This window comes from Canis lupus, chromosome 1, assembly GCF_003254725.2.
Source record: "Canis lupus dingo isolate Sandy chromosome 1, ASM325472v2, whole genome shotgun sequence".
Classification (NCBI taxonomy): Eukaryota; Metazoa; Chordata; class Mammalia; order Carnivora; family Canidae; genus Canis; species Canis lupus.
Window position 1 is genome coordinate 98999157 of NC_064243.1, and position 16831 is coordinate 99015987.

The following is a 16831-nucleotide window of genomic DNA, read 5'->3' on the forward strand; positions in this document are numbered from 1 at the left end:
AGGGGAGCCCCCAAGAAGGACGGACCCCCAAGGTCCTGTGGCTTCACAAACCACCTCCAAAAAGGAGAATCAATGGGATACAATGGTCAAGTCTGTGTATCTGGGACCCAGCAGAATGTCTTACCAGCTGTGTGGATGCGTAACCTCACCCGGCAGCTCAGGCGGCAGGTGTGCTGGTGAGAAAGGGGGTGTGTGTGTTGGTTTACGCCAGAGCCCACATCAGCCTGTCTGTACCTCTGTGCACACATACAGGCTGCAGCAGGACATAGCCGCTTCCCACGTACAGTCTCTCGGGTTCCCTTTCTCAGTCCCTGCAAACAACCAGCTGAAGCGAGGCAACCCCATGCCTGGCAGGGCCACTGCTCTCATGCAACAAGGAGCCGAATGGACCAGTTGCACCAACGGTCACAACCAAACCATCCTAATTACCCCAGCTCCTTCTCATAAGAACTAGAAATGGGGGAAAGTCTTCTGCTTTGTTCTGCTTCAACAATGGCTTGGCTATCCTTTCATCCTCATGTTCCATATACCTTTTAGAATTTGTCAGGTTCCACTGGAAAAAGGGGGGGGTTTATAAACTATTACGATTCAGGTTAAAACTGTATCAACTCCCATCAGTTTAAGTAGAAATAGTGTCTTGTCCCCCGAGGGTGGGACCTCCTTCCTCATGCTGCTTCTTTAATTTCTTTCAACATTTTCTCTAAAGAGACCTTGCTCATAATTGCTTAGATTTATTCCTAAATACTTGTTATATTTTTTAATATATTTGCTATTTTAAAGCAAATCTTTCTTTCCTTTCATTCTCTAACTGTAGAAAGAAACAACTGATTTTTATATATTGTGTATCTGGAACACACGTTATAGGATTTAATGATTTCTCTGAAAATTATTTTTGATTTTCTACATATATAACCATATCATCTGGGACTAATAAGAATTTTTTTCCTTCCATTACTTAATTTGTTTGTTGTATCTTTTTCCTTTCTTCTTTTTCTTGCTCTCCTCCACTGGCCAGGACCATCATGAGCCTCCTCGTCTTGTTCCCAGAAAGGGGAAAATTTCAGTATTTCACCACTGAATATTTTTTAAATAACAACTTTACTGAGATATAATTTACATACCATAAAAGTCACCCTTTTAAAGTATACAATTTAGTGGTTTTTAGTACATTCCTAGTGGGGAGTCATCCCTACTGCCTATTTCTGACAACTGTGGTCACCCCATAAAGCAACCCTGTCTCTACCCTGCCACCCCAGAGACCACTCATCCATTCCCCACCATGGATTTGCTTGTTCTGGACACTTCACATAAATGGAATCTTACAGTATGTGTCCTCCTGTGACTGGCTTCTTGCGCTGAGCATCGTGTTTTTGATGTTTATCCACATGGAACAAGTATCAGTGCCTTCTTCCTTTTTATTGCTGAAAAATATTCCACTGTGTGCATGGACCACATTCATCAGATGGGACATTTGGGCTATTTCCACATGTTGGCTGTTATGAACAGCATAGCAATGAAATTAGAAATTCATGGATAAATTCTCGTGTGGATATGTATTTCATCTCCTCACGGGCACACAGCTAGGGGTGGAAGTATGCTGTTTTGTAGATATTGTCAGTCTAAGGAATTTCTCCCATCACTAGGATGCAAAAGCTTGCTTTTTTTCTTCTTTAAATAGTAACATGATCGTATTATGTTTGGATTTTTTGTTTTGTTGTGCTGTGTTTTTAGTTTGGGTTTTATCCTTAAATCAAGCAGGTATTTCTTGAATAAGCCCAATGTACTCATGACGTATTACCCAAAATATATTGCTGATTTGGTTTGTTAATATTTTGTTTTGTGAATCTATGCTCATACATACTATGATTGATACTTTTCCTTTCTTGTAATATTCTTGTAGGCTGTTACATGGTTATACGAGCCTTAAAACACTGTCTGATAAAATTTGATCAATTATACAGGCCTGTGATATTCTTTGTGGGAAGATTTGAAACTATGAATTTGACTCCCTTAATAGACAATTCTGATTTTCTATTTCTGACAGTTTTATTAAATTGTATTTTCTAGGAATTGTCAGATCATCTAGCTTTGCTGGCATTAAAGCTGTCGATAATGTCCTCTTTGTGTTCTTTTACCTGCTCTCAGAACCTATATGACGTTTTCAAGTCCTCACACTGGTGACCTGTACTCACCCTCTGTTCCTTCATCGGCCTTGCTACTGATTTTATTAGGTCTATTAAAAAACAAACCCAGCTTTTGGCACTGTAGATACTATAGGCTGTAAAACTGTTTTCTATTTCATTGATAATTTTGCTCCTTGACATTTCTGGCAGACTACCCCAAGGCAGGAAGCTACCCAGAGGCTCCAAATGTTGTTTACACCACACTGGTAATTTTAAATTCTTATAGTGATCAAGAATTTTGTCTTTGATGCAGGTAGAACCACCCAACCTGCCAGTATTTGATACAAAAAACCATGCACTTTTAAAATCTATGCTACTTGTATGTATTTGTATTACCTGTTCCAGAATATGAAAATCATTAAAAAAAAAAAAAAGCAACAGCGAATTGGGCATTCTATATGTTTATGGTAATCGTACACATTACAGAATCTTTGAAGAAACACGGGCAATGACTCAGGAAGGGGCACATTGACGATGTCACGGGCACATTCACACACTAGCCCTCCACTTACATGTGAATATTCCTCAGACCTAAATCAGGGCCAGCAAATGAAGCAACTGTCGTGTCTTGGTGTGAATTAGCTGAAGGCATCGTTGGCATAGGAAGGGAGACAAAACAGATCCCAGGAGGGAACACCCATTTCTGAGAGGGACCTCTGTAAAATTTCCAAAATTTAGCTGTATTGAGGTGCTACCTACAAGGTTGTCACATGGAAAACAACCACACCCTTATAAGAAAAACTAACTCACTGGTACTCCACACCACAGGGGTAAAAATTCTCCAAAGCGGACTTTCCTCAAACACATGTTCTGGAGCTGAACCCAGGCTGGCTGCCCCTGTGGCCTGGGTGCCAGAGACCCACTCGCATCCTGAGTGGGGTCAACGCCAAACTGCAGAGCAGCTGTCGGAGCCGAGTTTCAGGACATGGTTAAGGCTGCAGTAATAAAGGGGAGGAGACCTCCAATACCAGTATTTTCCATGTACTATGTGGTTAAAATAGTTTCTGCAGAAGGATTCATGTAACAGTCAATTAAGCCACAAAATGTTAGAGCCGGGACCTCAGAAACAAGAGTCCTGGTCTCTGCAGCCCCTCTGTCCTTGCATCATGCCAACTATTGCTCTTCCTCCGCAATGCTACTTCAAGTCACTTCTTTCTGGTTGTTTAAATTCTTTTAAAAAGTTATTCTTTTTCTGATCTGGTTATGAAAAGCTCAAAATGTTATAAAAACATAGATTACATAGTAAAGTCCCTGCATAATTCCATCACTCAGAAAGAACCATTATTAATAATCTGAGATTTACTTATTCTTGTTTGTTCTGCAGAAGGGTGCTCACTCTTTGCATTAGAGGAAGGTAAGATAACACAGCACATGAACAGTTCTGTCCTCTTTTCCTCTGGGACATTGTGGACAACTTTGCAGGCCTCTGTAACAAGTATCCACCTCTCCACATAGCTTTGTGGCAGCACACCTTTCCCTGGTAACACAGACCTCTCCTGCTCCCTCTGCTGCTCCCCCTTGCTCTCTCTTGCTCTGCACTCTCTGTCTCAGATAAATAAAATCTTTAAAAAAATAAAAAATAATTTTTAAAATAGCCATTATATAATTACCTAGCCTATGACAGGCATTTTGCATACGTTACTGATTTTATTTGCCACAAAATTCTAAAGGTAGATACTATCATCTCAGTTGTACAGAAGAATAAACTTTAATCAGAAACAACAGTAATTCATCCAAGGTCCCCATAAGTGGGAGGGGGAATGTGGGGCAAGTCTGGAACCCTGACTGATCTTTGACCTGCTCAATTGTAGTTTAAAAAAAAAACCTAGGCCAAAGTAGACAACCAATTCGCCAGAGTAACCATGATCAGAAGGCTCAAAGCTCCTTTGCACATTCTCCTGTTATGGCCTCAAGGTTGGAAGTTACATAATTTCAATGACATTAATATGTAACAGCTCTTTGATTTGTTTTGCTTTGTTAACAACACTGCCTTCTGGACTGAGGGAGCAGGCACAGAGGAGCCAGTGAATGCTACTGAAGGCATCCCGGGAATGCACAGTCGTCAACGTGGCAACAATGGCGTCTCTGTAGTCTGGTAAAGCTCAAGTGGTATCACGTTGGCGGGTGTGAGCTTTAAGATTTCCTTAAATGCAAACAGTCAATGGAAACCACATTCTTAATCAGCCTCTACTGTGCTTCCAGCCCCGCCTTCCTGGCCTCCAGACTAACGCTTTCCCTGCTTTCTGCTTCTTCTGCAATTTAGAAAAAATATTTCCCTTGGTAACCATCTTCCCTGGTTACTCTCTTGGCTGTTCGCACAAAGATCTGAAAAGCATTTATCCCCAAGGGAAGCAGTTATTTTAGATTTTACTAAGAAGTCAGTTAACATTTCTCAACAATCCTCTTTCTTTGTTTTAAAGAAAGCTCTGGTTTTGTTTCATTTTCAGCTGGAGACTTAAATGACACCAAGCAAAACCTACTTAGTTTAGAATTTCAGGTAAAAAAGTTTTAAATTTTAAGTTTCTACTAAAGCATGTGGAATGGTTTTAATATTTGGGCGTTTTATGTTGCAAATGTGTTTAACACTTGAGGATATTAGCTCTTACTAATAGATTTTAAAAGCTTAAAGTGTGCATTATGCTGCTTACTTGTTTTTTTCAGGATGAATACTTCCCAAGTATTTTGAACTTTTATGGAATTAGGATTAAATTTATTCTTATATGTTTAAATAGAATTACATGTTCAATAGAAGTATAAAAGTTGATTTGAAAATTATATTCTTTATTTTTAAGACCTAAAAGAACACAAAGTATTAATTAAAAATGTTTCTCATTTTTAAGCCTGTTGAGTAAAGTTAAAAGAGACAACAGACATTTTGTTTTGTGTAAAAGTTTAAAATTCTCAATTTAATATTCTAAAACTTACTTAAGACAGTTGATGAAAAACTTTACATGGAGAAAAACAGTAAGTTAACCAAGACTTACAGATGGTATTTATGTCAGGATAGAACAGGAAGTGCTAGAAAGAAAAATTTACTTGATCAAAATAATACCTACTGTGATTAGAGTACCATAAAATTTTACCTCTAGAAACATATTTACTCAGTTGTAAAGATGATTAAAGTATTAAATGCAATGAAAAGGTCTATAAATCACTGAAAATAACAAAGGCCTAGGCATCAATTATAAAATCAGTATTTTGAGGCCATTTTGTAAAAATATTTTAAACATTTCAATGAGACTACTTAGATTCGGACTTTGTTAAAATTGAGATATCTCCGTAAATTTATTTTTGTACATGTATTTAGATTTCTGGATAAATAAAGGTGAGCCAATTTGGGGGAGGGAAGAGAAAGCCTAAGGGAGATATCTCCAGGGCAGGGATGCTGGGGGAGGGCGAGTCCAGGTAAGGCCCTGGGACTATGGACACCGAGACCCTCCTGGAGTGTCCCCAGAGCCCCTGTCCAGGGCTGAGCTCCTCATAACTCTCACCCATTTCAGAATGGGGAGTCTGTACAGACGGCTGTCAATGCAAGACAATTTTGAGAACTTGCTGCACACGAGGCGCAGCCACGACGCTCTCCATCAGAGCCCACATCCCCACCTCTAGCCCAACTCCTCACCCTCTGCCCCCCTGCAGCCCACTCAGGCCCCGTGCCAACCTGTCTGCTCACTCTCGAATCTTTTACCATATCAACTGCCCGGTGGCTAACATGCATACCCTTCACATGTTAGTTCTCCTAAAACTAGGGTAAATTACATAAATGTGTTTTAATGTAGTTTCATCTCAGTGACCTCCAGCAGAGGTTTTGAAGAGACAGTAATTCCTGGACATACATACTGAGCAAAGGTCTGCATGCTGAGGTTAGCAGACAAGACAGGCTGCTCCTTGTGGAGTTGGAGTGAAGCGGTGGTGCGTCAGAGGGTAGTCCGTGGGTGAAGGGCCTGGGAGGAGGACTTGGCAGTTGGAGTTATAAAAAGAATCAGTGACTTTGAAGAGGACAAACCTAGTGGACGGCGCCCGCTCTCCTCTCACTACACCCCAAAAGTAACAGAAGATCTCTCGCAAACAAAGGCCAGGGGAGTATGCAGCTGTCCTAGGAGGTAAGAGGGGAGAAGCCCCTCAGACCAGGAAGAGGATGAGCAAAGGAGAGCTTGGGTGGAAGAGCAAGATGTCCGTATATTTAAAAGATCTCAAGAACAAATTAAACCCAAAACTGAAAACAATCCTACTCATTACAGAAAGACTTTGAATATTAAAGATGAGGTGAAAATATTGCAAGGGGGGGAAGAGATTTGTTACAAAGAGATGAGACTGACATTTAACTTAGACTTCTCATCAGTAACACCCGACCTAGAAGCGAATGGGCAACAGCTAACATTTTAGAGGAAAACAATTTTGAAATCATTATTCTACTTCCAACTAAACAATGATATATTCTGACTTAAAATTTCAAACATTTTAAAACTCAAAACATTCTTTTAGAGAAAGAGGATATATTATAGCAGGAAAAAAAAGTAATCCGACGGAACTTCTGGTTCTGATAATGCAGACTAAGCATTTCAGGGCAGAAGCTGCTGAGAATAATCAGAGAGGAAAAGAGCAAGACTAATATTTGGGATAGAACTGAAACAAACCAGCTTTTGAACAGCTTTTCTTCTAAAGGCATCTAGAAGGAAGGTCCAGAAGAGGCAGCCTAAGAATTTCTGTGTAGCTTTAAAACAGCTTCGGGGGGATGCCTGGGTGGCTCAGGGGCTGAGCATCTGCCTTCAGTTCAGAGAGTGATCCCAGGGTCCTGAGATCGAGTCCCACATCAGGTTCCCCGCAGGGAGCCTGTTTCTCCCTCTGCCTGTGTCTGCCTCTGTGTCTCTCTCGAATAAGTAAATAAAATCTTAAAATCAATCAATCAGCCTCAGGAGGCAAGAGATAAAACTCTAGGAACTGGGGCACCTGGGTAGGCTCAGTGGGTTGAGTGTCTGACTCTTGATTTCTGCTCAGGTCATGATCTCAGGGTCATGGGATGGAGCCTGTATCAGGCTCTGTGCTCAGTGACGCATCTCCTTGAGGTTTTCTCTCTTCCTCTGCTCTTCCCCACCCTGCTGCACCTGTGTGTAGGCTCTAACTCTCTCTTAAATATTTATGTGAAATCTTTAAAAACAAACACAACAAAAAAACCCCATCTAGGAACAGGGCCATGACAGCAGCAGGGTGAAGGGAGGGTGATGCGGTGTAGTCCCCAGGCTTTGGTTTGAGACCAGTTTCATCAGTAACTAGGTACAGTGAGGCTGCACTTCACGTCACTCAGTCTATACCTGCTGGTGCTTAACTTCATGCCTGAAGCAGATGTAAATCCTTCTGGGATAAAGAATGTATCATCCAAGGCTTATACAACAGCTGATGCGCAATCAAAAACCATGAGGCATACAAAGAAACAGATCAAGACTACAGCTCCAAGGAAATAACAGACAATAGAAACAGACAACTCAAGCGTCCAGAAAATGGGAGTTTTCAGACACAGAGTTTTAAAAAAATGTGATTAACATGTTCAAATAGTTAAAGGATAAGAATGACACTGAGAATCAGAAACAATGAAAAGTCCCTGAAAACTTAAAAACGAAACCCCACAATAACAGAAACAAGGTGTCAATGGATGGATTTCTGCTGGGGAGACAGTAACCTGGGACAGAGGTTAAAGGAATGACCAGAATAATTCATGGAGTGTCAGGGTGAAGACGACGAGAGAGCAGACACGGGGAAGCCATCACACCTGCAAGCTTGGCGGTGAATAGAAACAAGACCGAAGTGGGACAGTATTAGGTAGAGATGAGGGCTGACAAATCTCCAAATTTAATGAGGGCTGACAAGCCTCCAAATTTAATGAACATGAGGCCACAGATTCAAGAAATGCTCTAAGTCCCAAAAAGGATAAAAACAAGAAAATCTGTACAATAGAGCAAAACAGCTGGAAACCAAAGCCAAGGACAATATCTCAATAGCAGCCAGGAAAAAAGTTACTTTTAAAGGAGAAATAAAAAATATTAATAATAAAGGGGAAATCATCAAGTTGGCAGATGACTATGGAATAAACACTAAGGAAACAAGATGTTGGAATGAAATCTTCATAATGCTGAAACAAAAAAACTTGTCAACCTACACTTTCATGTCTAGCAAATAAATTCTTTCAGAATGACATAAAATATAAATCTTTTCAGATACACACACAAAAAGAACTGGTCGCTAGCAGTCCTGCATTAAAGCAATTACTAAAAAGTGTTCTTCAATCAGAAAGAATATAACCCTGACAGAAGACTGGCCCTGTGGAACAGAATAAATAGAAACAAAAGGATAAATGTTTAGGTGATTCTAAAGCAGTGGTTTTCAGTGGGGGCAGGACAATCCCTCCATCCCCCAGGATATACCTGCTGATGTGTTTGCTCATCATCATGGAGGAGAAGGTGCTGGTTGTTTCTACTGAGTAGAGGCCAGGGATGCTACTAAATATGCAAAGGCCAGCCTGCCACGAAAAAAGAATATCTAACCCAAATGTTAATAGTGCTATGGTTGAGAGAGCCTGACCTAAATGAACAATCACTATCATCATCTTCTGAGGACTTAACATAACATGATGGATACAGCAACCATGCTAAGATGTGGTGACTGGAGGTGGAGCTGTCCTGGCCCTTGCATCGTCCAGGAAGAGGGAAAGGTACTAGTTCATATCTATACTAAGACTTGATAAGTTAAGATGTATGTGGTCGTCTCTACAAAGAACAAAACAGTAAAAAGTGTAAATTAGTAATAGAACAATAAAAACTCAGTAATCAATTTTAAAAAGCAAGCAAAAATACAAAAAAACAAAAACAAAAAACAAATATCAAAAAAATCCCACAAATGAACCACAGAACAGGCAAGACAAAGCTGGAAAACAGACTTAAGCCCAAACATGTCAAGCGTTACATTAGGTATAAACAGACTAAATGCTCCAATTAAAAGACAAAGATTGTCAGATTGCATTTAAAAAACTCCATGGTATGTAATAGTAAGTATATTGAAAATATAAGACTATAGTAAAATTAACAGTAAAATGATGCAACAATTATATCAAGCAGATGTGTACCAAAGGAAAGCATCTAAGTTACCAAATAAAGTAGATTTTATGCAAAAACAACTACTAGAGATATAAAAAGTACCTAATAATAAAAGCACCAGAAAGATGTAACAATTCTATAATTATAATTCTATAATTGTTCTATATAATTTGAATATACCTACAACAGTCTCAAAATACAATAATAAATAAGACAAATGACTTATAAATATTACACTGTATCCAAAAATAAATCCGAGGGATAATATTGTTCAAAAACAAAGGAGACTCTATTATTATTTTTAAACTGAAAATTAAAAGAACACAAAAATACTTCCAAAATGGGATCCCTGGGTGACTCAGCGGTTTAGTGCCTGTCCTCAGCCCAGGGCATGATCCTGGAGCCCCGGGATCGAGTCCCACATCGGGCTCCCTGCATGGTGCCTGCTTCTCTTTCTGCCTGTGTCTCTGCCTCTATCTTTGTGTCTCTCATAAATAAATAAAATCTTAAAAAAAAAAAACAAAAAACTTCCAAAAGATATCTGCATGAGAATATTTGTAACAGTGAAAACCTGGCAAAGAATTTAAATATCTGTCACCAAATTGTTAAATAACTTATGGAATGAAAATAGAGTGGACAGACTAGATGGATTTATATATATCGACATATATGTCCACAGTTTACATTCATGAGTGAAGGGAAAATAGGTTGTAGCATAAGATATAGTAAACAATTCCATTTATGTTTAAATATATGAGTTTATATATGTTTAGAGGGGTCACAAAAAATGCACTGAACTAGAGAGTGGAAAACTAGGTCCCTTAAGACAAATTCTGTTTTTTAAACAAGGTACCATGAGAACATAGTCACGCCATTCTGTTTACTTACCGCCTGGAGCCTACTTTGGGCAGCAACAACAAAGCTGAGTAGTTTCAACAGAGACAGTTGGCCCACGAAGCCTAAAATATTTACCTTCTGAACCTTGGAAGAAAAAGTGTGCCTGTCCTTGTACCAAACTATGAATTATGATTAAGGCAATGTATTTTTTTTCTGCCTTATAAACATATACATTGTTTTGTTTTTAAAATATATATACTACTTTAACACATTTAAACATCTAAGGAAGATGTTTAAAAAAACTATAAACTCTGGAGAGAGGAAAGTGTGTGAACATGGCTTGTATCTTTATTTTTTAATTTAATTTTTAAATACATTTATTTATTTAAGTCATTTCTACTCCAACATGGGGTTTGAACTCAGGACTCCAATATCAAGGGTCACACATTCTTCAAACTAAGCCAGCCAGGCACTCCCACAGCTTGTATCTTTAGATCTCTTCTGGGCTTTCCTATGGACAACAAACTGGAGCCCACCCTAGCGAAGAACGTGCAGCCAGAGCGACCTGAGCACCAAACAGTCTGCCAGTCCTGGGGAAGGAGACTTGTAGGACTCGGGGCAGGTCTGCGTGGTACACAGTGGAGCACCCTTATAAATGCCCGAGGTTGCTGAGAAACACAGCTGCACCTGAGCACAACAGAATTCAAACCGGAAGTAGGATCATTCAAGGACCATTCAGTTCCCGTCACATGAGCATATAAGACTTGGAAATGAGAGCAAAAGAAAACGGCATCTAAACAGGAAAAAACCATGGCAAAGAGATCACCGTATGGAAATGGTTTGTTTATAAGTTATCACTAAAGACCCCACCTAGTCATGATTCATTAGACTGTGCCTGTAAGCAGTGTGCGGCTGTCTTATTAAAAACCTCTATATCTGCTCCTCTAAACCAGGCTTCTTTATGTAGACACTGACATGGTGGGCTGCCAGGGCCCTGTCACGATGGGTGGTCCTGGGCTCTGTGGGAAAACCCCCACACATGGGGAGTCAAGAGTGCCCCTCCCATTGGTGACTAGGAGGGGAGTCCACACACTACCAAATGTCCCCGGGGACAAACTTGTCCCTGGCTGAAAAGCACTACTGTCAGTGGTGGGCTGGCAAGCTTGTCCTGCACACAGTATTTATATTTGCAGGCCGTCTGTTAGCATCTGTTCAACTACTCAACCACGCCCTTTAATGGAAAAGTCGCCCAAAGTAACACACAGATAATTGAGCATGACTGCTCCTGTAAAACTTTATGTAGGAGTACTGAAATCTTAATTTCATATGATCTGTCAATTATTCTTCTTTAAAATTTTAAAGCCATTTAAAAAAACATAAAAGCCACTTTAGCTTGTCGGCTGTATTTAGAAACAAGCAACAGATGACTCTATTTGGCTTCTAGTCTCCCAATGTTCTGAGCATGGATCTGACCCATGAACCCCAGAGCCTGGTCCCCATAGTCCCCCATAACAGGATTCCACCTGTGTCTGAGGGAAGTGTGAGGCCATACAGCATCGCTAGGAGGTTCCCACCAGTGGGGATTCTGTTCATTATGACTTAGATGTGACCCCAAACAGCCACCCTCTTACCCTGACATCAAGGCAGTACCCCAATCCAAATACAATGGCGAGGACCGTTGAAAATTAAAGTGCGCTTGAAGTGCACACGTAAAACCATAACCACAATCAAGAAAATGAATATACCCACCATCCCCAAAAGCTTCCCCATGACCCTTGGTAATCTCCTACACATGCCTAACTGCTAACTCACCCCCATTCCTGCTGAAGCAAGCACAGATACATTTCCGTGCAGAAAAGTTTGCGTCTCCTACAAATGGAATCATGTATACGCCCTCTGTATAAGATTTCTTTTATTCAACATAATTATTCTGAGGTTTATCCAGTGTTGCTGCTATGTAGTATTCCACTGTATGGATATGGTACCATTTGTTTATCTACTAACACACTGCTAGACATTTGGATGGCTTCCCCTTTTTGTCTAGAGCAAAAAGCAAGCTGCCATGAACATTCACAATTAAGTCAGTGTGTGGACATATGTTTTCGTTTCTCTTGGGTGAACATCTAGCAGCAGAATGGCTGGGTAAATAGTAGGTGAATGCTGCACTTTTGAAGAAACTGCCAAACTGTTTTCCAGAAATGTTCATGTGGTTTTGCATTACCAACAGCATTGTAAGTGAATTCTAGTCACTCCATGTACTTGTCAGCACCTGCCACAGCCTGTCTCTTTTAAGTTGTTCCAATTGATGTGCATTGCTATCTCACTGAGGTTTTAATCTGCATTTCCCTAATGACGAATGGTTTTGAACACCTTCTCATGTGCTTCTTTGCCATTTGTGAATCTTCTTTGGTGACTGTGTTCAAAACTTTGGGCTTTTAAAAACGGAGTTTTCTTTTCATGATTGAATTGCAAGACTTCTTTACTCTTGATACATGTTCCTTCCTGAATATATATTTTGCAAACATTTTCCCCAGTATGTGGTAGTATCCTATTGTTAACAGTGAAGAGAAAAAGCTTTCAATTTTGATGAAGTCCAATTAAAAATGTATTTCTTGCTTTTTATTGCATACTTAAGTAATCTTTGCTAAATCCAAGGTCATCAGAATTTTTCTTATATTTTCTTCTACAAGTTTTATACTTTTTGCTCTTATATTCATTTATGATCGATTTTCTGTATTATACATGACTATGCACTTACTCTAGGTACCATGTGCTGAAAAGATCCTCCTCTCTACATTAGATCGCTCTGGCATTAGATTGCTCTCCCAACTGCCTGTGCAGGTTTGGTCTCCTTCTGAACCGTCCATTTTGTCCCAACACCAGCATCACACTACCGCTACTTCTTCACCTTTATAGTGATAATCCTCCAAATGTGTTTCTCTCTCTCTTCCAAGGTTGCTTTGGCTATTCTAGGCTCTTCACATTTACATAAAAATTTTAGAATCACCTTACCATTAAAAAACAACAAAACAAAAAGGCCCTGTTGGAATTTTGGCCAGCTTTGTGACAAACCTATAGATTAACTTTATAGAATTGAGAATTCAAACCTGAGTCATATAACCTATATACACTGTATATATTCCCTATATAGGTGCCTTTTCCATTTACCTCAGCCATACTTCATAGTTTTCAGGATTGCAATCCTTTACGTCTTTTGTCAGAAGTATCTCTAAGTATTTCACATTTTAATGCCTTTTTATTTTAAATGATGTTGTATTTTTAACTTAACTTTCTCATTGTTGTTAGCATATTGAATTAATCTTGATTTCTATATATTGATCTTATATCCTGAAACCTTGCTATAAACTCAGCTGCAGCTTTTTTTGTTGGCATAGGATTTCTACATACATGAATAAGACATTTGTGAAACATCAATTTCTTTTCCAGTCTGGATGCATTTTATTTCTTGGTCTTATGTTACTGTACCAGCTAGAACACCCAATAAAATGTTGACTATGGGTCGTGAGACCAGACATCCTTTCATGTTCCTGATTTTTTTTTTTTAAAGATTTTATTTATTTGAGAAACAGAGAGAGGCAGAGACACAAGAAGAGGGAGAAGCAGGCAGAGGGAGAAGCATGCTCCATGCAGGGAGCCTGACATGGGACTTGATCCCAGGTCTCATGCCCTGAGCTGAAGGTGGCCACCCGGGCTGCCCCATGTTCCTGATCTTAATGGGAAAACACTGTATTTCAAAATTAAGCACGGTGTTAGCATGTTTTTATATATGACAATGATCAAATTTAGGTTCACAGAAAGTTGCAACTCACAAAACTACATTGACACATCATTATCAAGTCCATAATTTTCATTACAGTTCACTCTTGATGGCGTACATTCTATGGATCTGGACAAAAGTGTCACAATAGGTGTCCATCATTATGGTACCATACAGAGTATTCTGACTGTGCCCTAAAAATTCTCTGTGCTCCATCTATTCATCCTTCCCCCCCTGGCACCAATTCCTGGCAGCAACTCATTTTTACTGTGTCTACAGTTTTGCCTTTTCCAGAATGTCACAGAGTTGGAATATTACAATATTAGCCTTTTCAGATTGGCTTCTTTCACTAAGTGAAAGAAGCCAACTTTTCATGGCCTAATGGTTCATTTTTTTTTAGTGCTTATTAATATTCCCTTGAGTAGATCGACCACTGTTTATCCACCTACCTACTGAAGGACATCTTGGTTGCTTCTAAGTTTGCTGTAAACATCCGCATGCAGGATTTTGTGTGAACATGTTTTCAGGCCCTTGGGTAAATACTGAGGAGCATGATTGCTGGGTTACATGGTAAGAGTGTGTTCAGTTTCTAAGAAACTGCCACACTATCTTCCAAAGTGCCTGTGCCAGTCTGCATTCCCTCCAGCCACGAATGTTGAGTTCCTGCTGGCTCTATATCCTTCTTAGCATTTTGTGTTGTCTGGTGTTTTTTTATATTGGCCATTCTAATAGACGTATAGATGTCCAGTGGTATCTCATTGTTTTTTTTGTTTGAGAGAGAATGTGAGTGGGAGGGTGGGACAGAGGGAGAGAGAATCCCAAGCAGACTCCATGCTCAGCACAGAGCCTCATGCAGGGCTCAGTCTCACAACCCTGAGATCATGACCTGAGCCAAAATCAAGAGTCAGATGCTCAACCAACTGAGCCACTCAGGCACCCCCATTTCAGTGTTTTAACTACTATCTACTATTTTTAAAATCTGTATGAGACAGCAGAGTAGAAATTGTGGATGTTGACTGTAGATTATCTTCTTTCTGTAGTTCCACTTGCACCTTCATGCTATTTGGAAACTGTATTATTGAGCATATAAAGGTTTGAGATTGTTTTGTCTTCGGGAAGAATAGATCCCTTTAACATTATGCAAGGCTTTCCTCATGCTTGGCAATATGATTATCTACTTGAATTTATGTTAATACAGACACTCCATTTTTCTTTTGATTAGTGTTACCACAATATAAAAATTTCCCACCCTTTTAATTTTAACCCCTTTGCATCTTTATTTTAGCATGAGTTTCTTACAGGCAGCAAAAGTTGGGTCATGCTTTAAAAAAAAATCTAACCTGATAGTCTATGCTTTTTAATTGTGGCATTTAACTAATTTACATTTAATGTGTTCTATAAATATGTTTTGGATAATTTTTATTACTCCATTCGATCTCTTTTATTGCCTTATTTACTATAACTCTTTTTTTGTTTAGTGGTTATCTTAGGGTTTCAAGCATATGCATCTTTAACTTATTATAGCTTGGGAATCCCTGGGTAGCTCAGTGCTTTAGCACCTACCTTTGGCCGAGGGTGTGATCCTGGAGTCCCGGGATTAAGTCCCACATCGGGTTCCCTGCATGGAGCCTGCTTCTCCCTCTGCCTGTGTCTCTGCCTCTCTCTCTCTCCTCTGTGTCTTTCATGAATAAATAATAAAATCTTTTAAAAAATAATAACTTATTATAGCTTATCTTCAAGGGATATTATTCCACTTCATAGAAAAGAACCTTACCACAGTATGTGCACATCTCCTCTTTCCTCCTTTATGCTTCTGTTCTCATACATTTTAATTCTACTTATGTTGTAACCCCCCCCCAAATACAGTATTATTATATGAACATAATCTTTATGGACCATTTTTCCTCCACCTTTGTGTGCCTTAGTTTTCACCAGACTCCCAAACACCTACTGGGTGATCTGGAACATGGTCACATTATTGCATACAGTGTGGTCCTTCAGAGATGCATGCTGTTCATTAGTCTGGGGTGGACTGTTTCTCTTGTTGTGCCAGGGCCCTTCTGAACACTTTATCTGATGCCCTGTGCAGGTTTCCCAGGCTGACTGGTGGGCACCCAAACTCTGGCCATCTTTTACAAGCCCCAGAGATTTTCCCTTTTGTGTACAGTAGTTCTTTCTGCCGTGTTGAGAAGTTCACTCACGCAGACATACTAATCAGAATTCAGCTGAAGACTTGAGGTCTCTGGAAGGCTTTGCGGGGGCAGCTCTCCTCTCTACTATCTGCTCTGCAAACTCTCGCCCCAGGGAAACCAGGACTTTGCTGGGTCCCCTTCCTGAGCTGCAGCATGAAGAGAGGCTTACCTTGGACTTGTTTGCCCTCCCGCCCCATCCAGAGGTCAATGTCCTATGCTGCTTCATGTCTAATGTTTGAAAAACATAGCCTCATGTTTTTGTCCTAATTTTAATAAGTTATCTTGGGTGGTGTCTCTGTTACCCCATTTTGGCTAGAAGCAGAAGTCACAAAACTGCTATAATGGCTGATGGGTTCTCTATGAGGTGACCATGAACTAACTTTTAGCTTCTCTAGGAGTCGCTGCCCCTTGGATCCACTCTGGTCACTAATTACACAACTGGAAGGAATGTCAGCAATGCGGGGATGGCAACCCCGATGAAGAGTGCTCACATTCTTGACCTCTTGGTGATGTACATATGGAGAATGTGTGTGACATCTGTACTTAGGCAAAGACCCGTGGTGGCAACCTTGTGTTTGCTACAACCATTATAGGTTTCTACTGGTAGAAGTCACAATATTTGGCTAGACTGACACTGATCATCCTCAGTTCCTGTACATTTAGGGGGTAGGCACTGTGGCATGAGGAAGGCCTCAACTCACTTCCCTGTACATGGTTTTCCATTCAGATGCCCTTTGGGGTTCCTACAACCTG

At 40.0% G+C, this 16831-nt stretch overlaps 2 protein-coding genes across 12 annotated transcripts in view; one reads left to right on the forward strand and one right to left on the reverse strand.

Moving 5' to 3' along the window:
* LOC112644913 (centromere protein P) overlaps positions 1-16831 on the reverse strand; it is a 218030-nt gene that overhangs the window by 26720 nt on the left and 174479 nt on the right. The window lies entirely within an intron of this gene.
* ECM2 (extracellular matrix protein 2) overlaps positions 4088-16831 on the forward strand; it is a 32963-nt gene continuing 20219 nt past the window's right edge. For 2 of the 8 annotated variants that reach the window (XM_025423676.3, XM_035712205.2), the window contains exons 1-2: positions 4098-4278; positions 4631-4680. The gene's annotated coding sequence lies outside the window, so the exon portion shown is untranslated. Of the gene's footprint in view, positions 4279-4394; positions 4681-16831 lie in introns of those variants that run through there. The other 6 variants (XM_025423677.3, XM_049094521.1, XM_035712211.2 and 3 more) reach the window with 5 other exon arrangements.